At 47.1% G+C, this 13774-nt stretch overlaps 1 long non-coding RNA gene across 1 annotated transcript in view; it reads left to right on the top strand.

Annotated features, from left to right (window-relative positions):
* The window catches only part of LOC117001376, a 39250-nt gene extending 31548 nt beyond the window's left edge, over window positions 1-7702 (top strand). Inside the window, exons 7-8 of the long non-coding RNA XR_004419030.1 lie at window positions 6025-6138; window positions 7617-7702. This is a non-coding gene — a long non-coding RNA (uncharacterized LOC117001376). The remainder of the gene's footprint in view (window positions 1-6024; window positions 6139-7616) is intronic.
* Window positions 7703-13774: the final 6072 nt, after the last annotated feature.

Raw genomic sequence — 13774 nt, 5'->3', positions numbered from 1 at the left:
GTGGAAAGGAGGCCAAATTCTTCAAAGTTTAATCATGGAAATGCCAATCCCTTCCTGTAACCTGGACTGAACCATGTCTTAGTCTCCTTCCCAGTGTCATTTGTGAGCTTGGACACAAGGCTGCCAGGTTTAAATGGGCTTTTCTATTGCACACAGGGACAGAAAATATTCTGTTTTTCTGTTTATGCAAGCAAACTCCCATGTCCTCCCATCAACCAGAGGCCAAATTCTGAGTATTCGCACAGGGTGAGATGAAGAATGCCTACTGTCTGTGCGGTGCAACATCCCTTTTCATCTTTGAAAATAGTTTGAAATATAGTTTGAATAGTTCGAAAATAGAATAGTTTCAACCTTTGCTTTCTTTTGAAAAAGGTTAAACAACTTTTTTTTCCCAAGGAATGGGATTGTGTCCTCTTCTTGGTGACTCCTATAGCCCATGTAAGGCAAAGAGCCACCAGTGTTAGAACAATGCAAGTCTCACACCACTGTAACTGACAGCAGCACGATGTGACCAAAAGCTTGTATCAGAGCAGTAGGAATATTGCAGAAAGTGGGAGCTGATGAGCTGAGCATTAAGAGCATCCTGTGGTGTGCTGAGCTAATTTTGTACTGTTTGCCAGGCTCCTGCTTTTCACTAGAGTGGGGCCATGTCTTCACAACGAGCTTAACCTGCCCCTGCTCCTGACGTGCACTAAGGTGAGCTCCAGTAGAGTCCTGATACTCCATCTAATGATGGACAGACATAAAGAATGGCCTGGCTTGAGTGGAAACCCTTCCTAAGTAGCTGTTTTAATGTTACATGATTTGCTCTAGGACTTAATAAAAGTGGGCTACTACTTTGTTTTGTCCGGCATTATAAATCTTTTGATTTCCTTTAATGCCATTATTTATGGAACAGTTGTTTTCACATTTGGAGTTTTGGTCCTGTCTGTCTCCCCCTTGCTCTAGCGTATGGGTGTCTTTACATCAAACGATAGTATTTTCTCCCCTTTATCAAATACAGAATCTAAAATTCCACTGCCACTGACTTCTACAACCTTCTCTGTGGTGACAGTTTTGTAATTTTTACCTTGGACAAACACTTCTCTTGTGCTGCCAGTCCATCTGCTGGAGAGGCCCCTGGAGCTGGGACCTTTCTGTCTCTGACCTTCTGGCCAGCAGTGGCTGCTCTCTTCCTCTCACCCATCACCCATGATGTCTGGGAGCACCCTATAGAAAATCAAAGCCTTTTGACAAGTAGCTGGAGGTAATAATTGCTTCCAGAAATTAGGAAACTGGTGGAGGGATGGCAGTCTTGGAAAGGCTTTCCGGGCAGGGTGGCTTTGCAGGGCTTGTGCAGAAGCTTTGCTGTGCAGGCCACTAGCTGCCAGTATTTTCAAGTGTTGCTGTCCCTAGAAGCAGCAGCAGGTCACTGTAGTCTGTGTAGGGTTAAGTCACTGATGAAAATCCTGACAAGAAGAGGAGGCAGGGATTTTTGGAATTGCCATGTGACCATGAACATTTTGAGCATTCATCCAAGCCTGTGGGAAATGAACTGTTATGCAACTCTGACTTGCCGAGCGCATCTCAAATTGTGTTTTATTTTTGCAAATACACGTGATGGGTCAGCAGAAGCAGCTGTACAAGAAGCCCAGGTGGCTACCAAAGGAGAAAGTCCTTGGTTTTTGCTGCATACTTCCCATTACAGCTTAGCTGTAAAATCACACTGCGGACGCATGGGAGCTGACTCCTTGGAAATAGAAACCAGAGGAAAGGGAGGACAAGGATTTGTTACCATTGCCCTGACCTTGACGAGTCATCACTCTCCTGTCATTGCCTGGTCATGACTCTCCAGTGTCATGTGTTAAGTCTGAGCTGATGGAGGTGGTCTTCAAGATGGCTGGGTTATGGACCTGAGGTTGGCTCAGGAGGTAACAGCAGATCTGGTCCCCATCCTAAGGAGAGGTTACTGCTGAGTACTTCAATGTTTGGCAGAAGACACCATGTCCAGTGGGAGCTCTGGTCCATCCCACAGCTTTGTGGTGGGTTCAGCTATTTATGGAAAGAGGCAGATGTTAGCCTTGGCACTGCCTTTCTCCTGAGTGCCCTGAACTAACAGGCTGCTCTTTGGGTGCCATTTCAGTGCTTCTGTTACCAGCTCTGTCTTGTTTCCCTGTCTGTTCCAAGCAGTGATTTCCTTCCTGTGGATGGCTTTCCACCTCTGCCAAACTGAGGCAGCAATTTGGCCAAACATTGTTGATATTTGGCTTTTTAAGATCAGCTTTTTCTTATCTGGGCTGGTGGAGATCCAGCAGATTCTCATCATTGAGGGGCTGAGTGAGGGGAAACAGGATCCACATGTATTTCTGGTTGCACAGAGGTGATTTCTGTAACTGTGAGTCACAATGAGCTGACCCCTCCTGTATTGCATTGCTGGATGCTGTAGCAAAGCCAGGGAACAACAGCTGGAGATTTTGTGCTGTCTCATCATCCATCCACTGCCTGCATTTCAGGCCACCTGCCCATGGCAGACTGGCAGAGGCTGATGTGGTGCCAGAAGTGGTGCACTGTCATGTTGACAGCTCTGCATGGTTTTACTTCTGTCCTGGTTAGCATCCACAGTAGTTTTCTGTGCTCTGGCTCAGTGGCCATGCTCAGTGGCTCCCGAGGTGACCTGAGACACATACACATGTAGCTGTAGTCTGTAAGGGTGGGTAATGAGGCATATCCTCAAGAACTAGTAGTTCTTTTTCTCCTATGGGGAGGCAGGCATGAGAGGAACCTCTCAAACAGCCTATTTTAATTTCCCAGGAGAAACATCTACAACATTTTCTAGCTTTATACTCTGACATACTGCAGTAATGAAGGGAGAAATGGCAAAAGTTTTCCAGAATGTTATGTCTTTAAAGAATTTGGTTGAATAGTACAGAGTAGTAGACTATGTGTCTTCTTACCCTTCACCTTTGGAGTCAAACGCCTGGCTTTCAGCTTCCCTGACAGTACAGGGAAGCTCTCTGTGATGTACTGCCAAAAGTTTCTGTCCAAACACTCTGAACCCTGCAGAATGGTGATTTAGTCTCAGGAGATCAAGAGTCTTGCATTTTTAACTGGTTTTCTTGGGAGCAAGGATATGACTGCAGGGCTCCAGTATCCACTGCTGCAAGTTGCTGCAAGTCACTTTAGGGGCTCAGGCATGCAGTCAGTCTGTTTGGCTGCCAGGGCTTAGTAAGGGAACAGGTAAGTTTGCTATCCTAGCCCTGTTCACCCACAGCTCAGTAGACAATACCCAGAGCAGGACACGTAATGTGGACACAACTCATAGCAAGACAGAGCTGTCGCAACATGGGTTGGTCATCATCTCCCAACCTTGTCCCTGCCTTCTGGCCCTGTACCCTCTTCTGAGGTCCCCTGCCCAGTCAGGTCTGTCCCTTTCTTTGCCTCTGTGATATATTGCTGTTCCTGTGCTCCAAAGCAGAGGGGTAAGATCCCTGTGTCAGTTATATTTCTGTCACAGATGTGCTGGCCGTGGCATTTAGACAAATCCCAAAGTCAGCTAAACTCACTGAGCTAGAACAGAGCACTGTTGTTAGCAGATGCATATTCATCAGGCCAATGGTTCTTTTTAATTTTCTTCCTCTCCTGTTTAGCTTCATTTTTGCTTATGGATTGTATTACACTTGCTTCTATTAACAAGAGATGTATTGCCTGTGTCAGCCTCTGAGTAATAACCAGACTGCCCCAGTGCCCACAGGGCCAACAGATCTGATGGCAGCACATAAAACTGCTGGTGAGTACCAGTGAGTACCATCAGCTTGCAATCCAGCAGGAGGAACAGCCAAACAGCACTTTGTGAGGTGGTTGACCTGAAGGACTGATAGTGCCGTGTTAGGCTCCAAGAAATTTGTTTTCTGGCCTTGGTGGAAGGAGAGTTGCTTTCTGAGTTTCCCAGTAGTGATTCTGCTCTTGTTTGAAAATTGTTCAGAGCAGCTAAAGAATGATGCAGTATCAAATCTGAAAAAGCAGAATCGTATTTTACACCAAGATCCCCAACTCTTATAAGAAATAACACAGTGCCAAAAAACTGGATGCTCAGTTTATGGTAGACACTGTCTGACAGCCAGCACAAACTCTAAGGTACCTGTCCCTGGTAATCTGTTGGTGCAGAGCCCTCATAGGCCTCGATGGCAGGACCACAGTCAAGTCCTGGCATCCATTTGCACCCTCAGCATCGCTGCTCCTGTCTCATTCAAATATCCTCTCTCCAGTTTGCCCAGTGGCATGTGAGTCTCTACAGAGCAAATGGAGGCTTTTCCTAGGAGTGATCAGGATGGCATTTCTGAAATTTGGGCTCATTTCTTTCCCACTTGTTGCTAAACTCCCCTCCCTTTTACTGCAGCTGTGTGTTCTGGTTTTAAGGCTCAGCATGTACTCTCCTCCCCTGCTTTACACCCCTCTAGAAGATGACAACCTCAACCATCATCACTGCTCTTGATATTTCATTAATGGCCTTCCCCAGCATATCAGCAGAGGTTGTTTGAGTAGCTGATGGTGCTGGCAGGCCTGGCAAGGCACCACACAGAAACCAAACGAGGGCTGGCTGCAGCTCTCTGGGCAGAGGCCACAGCAGCTGCAGGATCAAGTGGTGTGACTGGGCAGCTCAGCCCTGGCAATACCTTGAAGAGAAGTGCAGAACACTGTGGAGCTGAGGTGTGCATTCACCTCCAGCTGTTGAGCTTGAAGCAAAGGCAAGCAGCTGCCTAATGCAACCCCCTCACTGGGGAGGCTTTGCCCAGGGTGAGAGCACTGAATTCAGCCTGTTAAACACACAGTGAGCAGCTGGGTGATGAGCACTGGTGGGTTATTAGACTCTAATTAGCCAAGCCAGGGAAATGATCATCCAAGCATTTCTTCTCAGTGCTTGTCTTAGCCAAGCTCCAGGTGTAGCAGAGCTAGTGTTGTTCAGAGCAACCCAGATGCTTTTTATTCCTGTCAATCCAATATTGCTGTCTGGATGCTGGTGAGTCCATACAGCATCCCAATGGGACCTAACAGGTCTGATGTCTCACATGCTGAGCGTGGGTTGCCAGCTGATGTTCCTCAAGCACGCATTTTGTTGTAAAGTAAGGCTTTATCTTTATCCAGTTGCTTGCTGGATAAAACATCTGATCTATCAAGTGTATTTCATACGGGTTTTGAGTAAAATCCAAGTGAACTAATTCTTTCAGACTTTCCTTTCCTTCTTATTGGTTTGTGGGTCTTTGAAACAGTTTTGGGTTTTTCCTGTCTGCCCTTGCCTCTGTTCTGTTAAGTCTAAGCTGGCTGTGCATTATGGAATTGCTTGCAGCTGCACCCCAGTGACTTACCATGTCACAGCTCTTTAGTTCCTTGAGGGTCTGTCCTTTGGGCTCTAAGTGCCAAGTCAATGGGCAATATTATAGTTATTTAATATTTATGCTTCAGGAAAGCTGGAGGCACCAGTCAAGTTCACGACTTTTGGATAGAGTAGTGAGGATACCCAGCAGGAAGCAGAATCAAAGCCTCCATTTGTTCATAGAAAAAAATAACTGTTCTTTTTCTCTCCTTCTGTAAGCTAAATTTTTCATTTCTTTTGGAGTGTTATTATAGTTATCAGAGCTTCATGTATTTGTTAACAAGTGCATTAGGAAACAGTTGTAATGTTGGGGTTTGAGGAAATGTAAGTCATGCATTCTTTTAAAACCAGTTGCAATAAGTGAGATCCTTTAGTGAGATCCTCCAAAATTGTATGACAAGGCTGCTTGGGACTGAGCATCAGTATCAGGACCCTTTGGAAGAGAAGGAGAGAGAGAAGACCCTGAGGAAGCAGCAGCCAGTTTAAATCTACTACCAGGTGCCAGTACAGGTAAGGTACTTAGAGAGATGTTTTTGGAGCTGCTTCCAAACTTTCTTATCAGTGTTGCTCATTCCTTGTCACTAATGCTCTAAATAAAGGCTTACAGGGCTATGGTTGAAAACAAGAAATGTGATGTGTGAAGACAAATGTTTTGATGTCTCCTTTTGCTTTAGGAGGGAGAGACTGGCCAAGTTGTTCAGCTGAAATCAGTGTGTTCTTTAAGCCCCAAGAAGCCCGGCCCCAACCTAGAGCTTGGCTAAACCAAGCAGTTTACTGCAACATCTCGGGTAAGGCTCCTTCCCCTGCCTCTCTCACCCCAGTGAATGTGAGGTGCAAACTCTCCCCCAGGTCACTGGGCTCCTGTGGGATTGTTGGGAAGGGTCCAATGGTCAGCAGGGCAGTGTCCCTGCAACTTCCAGGGGATCTCCCATACAAGCTGGAGATGCGTGGCTCTGGAGCACTGATCCCACAACAATCCAGGCAGTGCAGGGATAAGCTTTCATGCCAAAGCTTTGCCAGCATTTCCTCTAAGGCCAAAGAGCTACAGAGCAGAACAGCTTTAGTAAATGAGTACTAAAACCCTCCAGGCCACTGACCTGCAGGATGGGTCCTTTTTACATGGATTCATCATCAGGCAATAGAAGCCAAGTTAGAAATGTATTCCCTGACACTGGATTCCCTCCCACTGCCCAGACACAGCCAGACCAGAGGTGGATGAGCCCTGCTGAGCCCAGGGTGTCTGCAGAACAACTGTCCCTGGGCCAGCACCTGCTTCTCTCCCTGCGTGGAAATGGTCACCTTGTGGCTCTCAGTCCATGGCTCCTCTGGGTGGTGCTGTACAGGCCTTGCTGTGCTCAGCAGGATGAGCACCCTCCTGGAAAAGCAGAGTCCAGGCAGTCTGCTGACAGGGTTTATGCTTGCCCTGTCTTCCAGAAGTGCTGCCAAGTGCTTCTCTGGGAGCAGCTGTCATTGCCCACCCGAGTGACCCCATATCAGAGGTGGTGGTTTTGCTGTGCTGGCACAGGGTAGGGAATTCTCAGAGTGCACAATGTGGTTCAGGTTACCTTGTCCTTCCTCTTTGTCTCTGCATGGTGCTGCTTAGGTGTTTTTCAGGAGGGGGAGATGGCTGCCAAATTTCCATTCAGTGAATATTCTGGGTTTGCCCATCTAGGAGGAGAGGTGTGAGGCCCAAGGTCTTCCAGCAGCTGGGCTCCCATTCTGGAGGATGCTGCAATCCCTATCCCAGCTGTTCTGTTCTTGCCTTCCTGCTCCAACTGATGGATACAAATGTCATTAAACAGCTTCTTATTTACACAGTAATGGTGCAGGGTTTACTCAGTAAATGCCATCTACAATAATTACTCTGAGTTTGTGCTAACAAACTGTCTTGCTGCCCACCAGTTGTAATTGTGGGAGCAGTGGAAAGGATGGGTTTAAAAAGTTGCTCCCAAGGGATTCCTTTTTCAGGGCTGTTCTCTTGGCTCTGGGATTTTGGCTTGGTAATGGGCTTGTCCAGCACTTCGCAGCAGGAATCTCCTGGGGTTGTGCCAGGACAGCTTTTTTATGACAGAAAAAGAGGAAAACTACTTGCATGCAAGCTTAGAGCTGGTCTGGGACTTAGAGGAACCAGAGCAAATGATGTGTGTTGAGAAAAAGGAGCCTGTTCTTGAATGACCCTGAAAGGCCCTTGGGAGAGCTTAACTCTTCAATTGACTCCTTGGAAGAGGATCTCAAGGACTCATTTAAATGATGCATTTCCTCACAGATCAGAGCTGATCCAGTGGATTGTCAGGGTGGGAATTGTCCCAGAGTCATGGTCCCTGGATACAAAAATAATTGAAGAAAACAGCCATCTTTAATTGGCAAGTTGTTTACTTTTGCTTCTTAATCCCCTCAAGAAATGTGACTGCTTTCCTCAGGCATTTGTCTGCTAGTCCCAAATCCCTTGGGATGAGGATTTTCAGATATTGTGAGTCCCATGCTGTGGATATCTGGAAGCATTTTCCCAGTGCAGTGAATTGTACACTGGATCTCCTGCCCCACTGGAAAGGGGCTTTGCTGGTCTCCACTTGTAGTGAAAGTGCCTCCATAAATTATTTGGCATCAGGTGATTTATAGAATTGATCAGCTCTGGGCGACTGGCAAAGCCAGCAGCGAAGAAGTGGTTGGAAATTTCCTCATAGCAAATACTAATACTAAAGCTCAAAATTAACTTTCTTAATTGCTCTGAAATTCCAAATGACGATCACTCCTTTATGTTGTGATTTTCTACATTGCATGAAACTGTGGATCTCTATTTATGTGGTCAGATGGGAATTTTGTTCAAAACAGTTACAAAGCATGAGAGATTCTGTCAACAAGATGCTGAAAAGCAGAGAAGCTGAGCAGTTTGGCAGCAAAGTCCTGTGCTGTTGTGTCATCAACAACCCTGACTTACTTGCAAGCCAGGCAACAATGCCAAAATATTTGCGAGCTTTGTCCCTTCACTGAATGGATTTCAAAGCTCCTCTAAGTGCATGGGAAGGAAATCAAAGATAATTTTAAACTCAGCATTGCTTTTTCGGAGTAAAAACTTGTGGCCAGATCAGAAACCAGCCCAAGTAGTGGGTTAGAAATGAGAAAGCAGATCCAAAGCATATCTCCTGAGAAAAGAGAGTGGTCTGTATCTTCTCCTGGAACATCAGGAGCTGGTCCCAGGCAGCTCAGAGCCAGGGACTAGCACTAAGGAAGCCTGGAAAATGTGAGATAGCAGAAGGAATTACCATACTGAAATAGAAATCTCTCCCCAGGTCGTGAGACCAGGCTGCCCCTGCTCCTCATAGGGGAAGGTGTCGGGCCACAGCTCCACTTCAACCCTGAGGAACTGAACACTGGGGAGGTTTTTTTCCGAGCAGCGCACAGATATGAGGTGAGCAGCAGAGCTGGGGTGGATCCTGGCGGCTCCAGCAGTGAGCCTTGTGGACCTGGGGAATTCCTGCCAACTTGGGCAGTTGTTTACTAGTCAAGTTTGGGGCATTCCTTAGAATCTGGATCTTTTTGATGGGGTCAGAAAGGTGCGTGTGTTGTTCACAAAACCCCAATCCCTGCTTTTTGGCGGCCTCCCTTTGAGATCAGCTGGGGGACGCATTATAGATGGGTAACGTGATGATTTGCTCTCACAATTAAGAGATGAACACTGTGTGTATGTGTACAGAGGTTGTGTTGATGTGTGGCTGTGTTATTGCAGTTTGTTGTTGGACACCCTCTGCTCTCCCCACAGTCCCCTCTCCCCCCATCGCTGCCCCTCAGCCGGGGCTGTCCCGGTGCCGGGGCCGTGAGGGGCCGGGCTCGCTGCTGGGGGCGTGGCCTGGCAGCGCCTGCCCTCCAATCACATCACGGGACAGGGATCTCCACCAATGGGCAGCGAGGCAGAGGTGACTGACAGGCCCTGGGCGGGGCCAGGGTTGGCTGATGCAACACCAGCCCTATAAAATGCGGGGCAGCCATTTTTGTGGATCAGCTCGTGGCGCATGGTCACATTTGAAGCGCTCTCTGTTTTCCTTACTCAGTCATTTGTTGTGTTTGTTGAAGTTTAATAAACCTCTAAAATTTTAAAAGTGAACGGTCATTTCTCACAGACACTTCCTGCAAAACCCCTTGGCACATGAAAGCAACGCTGGGTCAAAAAGCTGGATTTTTCAGAGGCTTTTGTTGCAGTCCCAGACACAAATCGCCTTTGTGCTCAGGCTGTCTAAAAGCAGCTGGAGCAAACTGGCTGCATTTGAGTTCAAGTCCACTGCAAACAGTTTTCAGTGAAGTCCCTGCTGCCTGTTCCTGGGAGTCAGAGGAAAGCCATCCATCCTGGCTCAGCACTGGCTCTCTCAGAGGCCTTGGCAGTGCTTTCCCTTGCTGACCAGTCCCTTTCCAACCAGCATCTCTGGCTCTAGAGAGAACAAAGCCTTTCTGGAAAGGATGAAAAGTAATTTCCTACCTATTTGTTTCCATCCCAATGGTGTCAAGTCTGCAAAAAAAAAAATAAGAGAGCAACCAAAAGAGGTAGAAAATGAAGCACTACATCATGCCAGACACTTTCAAAAGCTTGTTTGTAGCAGGAAAGGGCACACTGAGTTTTCTTACCAAAAGATTGTGCTCTCTATGCATTTTTTATGCTGATACCTTGTTGTTTCTCTGTATCAATTTATTATTTTCATTAAATGAAAAAAGGTGAATGAGTGAATGATACTTTAGTGCTGTGCTCAGCAGCTAGACTGCAGGTAAACTTCAGCTGAGGATCCTCGAGTGAGGGCTTGTCCCAGCACATCTGAGCCATGGGCTGGTGGGATAACGTGGGGTAGGCAGGAAAGCTGCTGCTGGCTGCTCTGGAGCTTTGGAGGTGACTGTGTCTGGGATGGTGCTATTGGGAGGCACTGGATTAAGGCAGGAAAGAAATGAAAGGACTCTGCAGTTGATTTTACCAATAGGATAAGGGGAATGAATAAAGAAATAACAAGAAGGTGGTTATTACTTTGGAAGAGAAGAGTGGTGAATAGGTCTGACCTCAGTAAAGAAAAAAATATTCTGGCTTTTTGTTTGCAGAAAAGTGCTGCCTTTTTTTTTTCCTTTTTTTTTTTTTTAATGAAGAGGGAACATTTCACAATCAAATAATTTATTCTCCTCTGTCCCTCCCCCAAAATGGTCATGGGATGTTATTACATAAGCAGCTTTCTCCTTGAGCAAGGGCAGGTTTTGCTTGTTGAGATGTGTAGAGCAGAGCCAGTAGCAGTTTGGTGAATAAAATAGAAGGTACATTTCACTGTGGTCCCTGATTTTTAACTAAGAGTCAGAGTGGGCATTGATTGGCATCAGCCATGAAATAAATCTGTAAGTCTTGTTCAGCTTTTAAGTGCTGACTTCAGTGGATCTTGATGATTTTTGCAGTTTGGAGCCTGTCTGCTGAATGTGCGGTGGTGTGTCGGATTAAGGACGCCCACATTCGGTTTTTTGAGCCATTGCTCTTAGCTGTAACAGCTGACACTGGTGACAAGCTGGTCCTTTCATCTGTCCTCTGTGTACAACTGGTACTGCAGTGGATGGTTGAGAGTCTCCTGCATTCTTGTCTTAACCTGCCTGTAATGACTGTGTGTGTCAAGATCCTGGAAAGATCCTCCATGGAAACACCAGTTCCAGAAAGAAATATCAAAGCAGGGGATCTGTGGCTGGGAAGGCTGGTTACAGTGAGTCCACTTTTGTAGGGACACCTCTGTGTTCACGTTATAGATGGGGAAGCCGAGGCACGTAGGCATCTCTGGGTGTGTTTAGGATCCTTCAGTGGACCAGCAGCGACTCAGGGGCATCTCCTGCCTGCTGTGGTGCCCTAAGCCCCACCAGTTGCTGACCACTTTGCTTTGGCTGCCTGCTGTCCACATGGGTGGTGGTTGATTTGAAACCCAGGGTAGCTCTGACACCAGCTTTTATCCACCCCAGCCCTAACAACACCCGAACCCTTTGCAATTCCCTTTAGCAAAGCCACTGCCTCCCTGCCTTTGTCCTCGCAGGGGCTGCGTCATGGGACCGAATTTCCATTTTGATGTGCCCGCCCTCCACTTTGGTGACGTCTCCTTTGGTGAGTGTGCCCTGGTGCACCAGGGTGTGAGAGGTTTGTGTGTTGCTGAAATGGAGCACTTGAACACAAGAGCATCCGTCACTCGTGTTCCTCCACAACAGCCTCTTCAGGGTATTAACTCCAGGGCTGCTGGTGCCTTAAGGCAGCATTTGGCCATCATGAGATCAAATAGGATGAAAGGAATAAAACTCAGTATTTTCTGGTGTCCCTCATAGACTTCTCTGCCTCAACTTCCTGATCCTTGCCAGGAGAATGGCAGTGAAATGAGGAGGTCCATGGGATGGGACTTCAGGAGAAGGGAGCTTAAGCCATTACCAGTCTGTAGCTACTCTGAACACATATTCCTGTTGCAAGACAAAGGCATCATTTACTCACACGACATTTAGTGCAGGATGTTAATTACTGTTGTGAAGGCATCTCCTCGCTGCCCAGGTCAGATGCCTGGTCTGCCCCAGGCACGTGTGTCTCCTACATCAGCCCAGCTCCACTGAGAGAGCCGTGGCTGAGCACTCAGAGCATTGCCTTTGAAATGCAGATTCCAGTTCTCCATTTCAGACTCACAAAAGGCTTTTTACTGAGATGATCTACAGTTTAAATGTGAAATCAATTGTGGATTGATTGAAGGGCCATTATCATTCTACACCCAGGATGCCTCTGTGTTTTCATGCTGTTCATGGACTTTTTAAGAAAACTCATTACCTTTCCTGAGCTGCTTCCTCCCTTCGCTGCATCACTGCTGAGACACTTCTTGTTTCCTTTTGAATAAGTGAAGTAATAAGAAAGGCACCAGGCAGAATAGGGTCCTGTAATAGGAGATTCATCCTGCTTAATCTGATTTCATTCCTAAGGCCTCTTGTATCTTTGTTTCTTTTAACTGTGCCACTGACTGTTGTCTGCATCTGATGATTTCTGTGGCATTTGGGATTGTGACATCTGTCTCCGTCCTTTTTGTGCCCCTCCTGCCTCACTGTTGAAATGACTGCTGGAGCTGGCAGTGGTCACTGTTCATAGGCATGGAGAAGCTCTGGGCTGTGCCTGCAGCTGATTTTTCCTCCCCCTGTGTTCAGATGACTCCTGGTAAGCAGGCTGTGGGAGATGTCTCCTCCGCACATAGCCGGCCAGCCAAGCCATACATCCCCTGCAGAGCAGGCTGGGGCCGGTGTCCTGGCTCTGCAGGGCATCCCCAGGAGGTGTTACTCTACCTCTGGCTTTCCATTATGGAAACCAAGTCTCAAGCTGAAGTGGTGTAAACCTCTGTGGACAGCAGTCACAGCCAGTGAGCAGTGTGGGTGTGATGTCCCTGGTTTTTGTTTGAGGTGGTTCCTAATTGCTGATCTCGAGGCAGGGCTCAGGTTTGCCTCCAGTAGAGTGGGCTGTGAGTTGTCACGAGCTCAGTCTGGTTGCCCCAAATCAGAAGGTGCCATAAGGATCCTGCCCAGAGAAACTGCTTTAAGGAGCTTTGCATCATGTTCTAGTTCCTAATTCTCTCCTCCCTTTCTTTTGCTGTATTTTCTCCTCGATGACAAATCACAGCTTTTACATCTTGAAAATGGTGGGAGTGTAGGTAGTTATAGATTGAACTTTCAGAGAAAATGGTCAGTTAAGGTGCACACTCATCAGTGAGACAGAAGTGGTGCTGATTTGAAGCAGCTGAGAGAGTTCCTTCCCAGCAGAGAGACAGAGAAATTTGTCTTATCAGGGCAAAGACTGGGCATTGCCAAGGCAGCAATCTGGGATCAGCATCGAAGGGAACTGAGGTGAGCTGTAAGTTACATAACAAAGAGCTAAAATCCAAACTCAGTTTTATCCTACCAGGACATTCATACCAGGAATAATTAGATAATTGATGCCTAAATGGATATTTGTGTCATTTTCTTGGGTTTTCCTTGCATCCTGAGGTGCTGCCTGTCTAACACCTCCCTGGCACCCATGGCCTTCAACCTCCGCATTCCTGAGGATGGCTTGGGAGAGCCCAGCATTTGCAGCTCTGTTCAGATATTCAAAATCAATCACCCATCCTGGAGGAAGGGAGCTCGAGGTTTTATGAAGCCAAGGGAATTTAAAATAAGTCCCTGCAGAGGGACTGTCCGTGCCCTGGGATCCCAGGATATCGAGGTATGGGAAGAGTCCGGCTGGTGCAGCTGAAGCTTTGCTGGTGTGTGCGAGGGCTTTGGCTCTGCCAGCCCTGAGCATTGTGTAAGGGAGATCTGCACTGATGGGAGGCCTCTCTTGGTTGGGTTACTCAGGATATTCCTCAAGGAGCACTGTTCTGTTTCCAAAATCACAAGCTGAACTCATGTACTGGATGGTCAAATGCAGAA

This window comes from Catharus ustulatus, chromosome 11, assembly GCF_009819885.2.
Source record: "Catharus ustulatus isolate bCatUst1 chromosome 11, bCatUst1.pri.v2, whole genome shotgun sequence".
NCBI lineage: Eukaryota > Metazoa > Chordata > Aves > Passeriformes > Turdidae > Catharus > Catharus ustulatus.
Note: the sequence above shows the minus strand (reverse complement) of the source record. Positions and strands in the feature narration are given on the sequence as shown.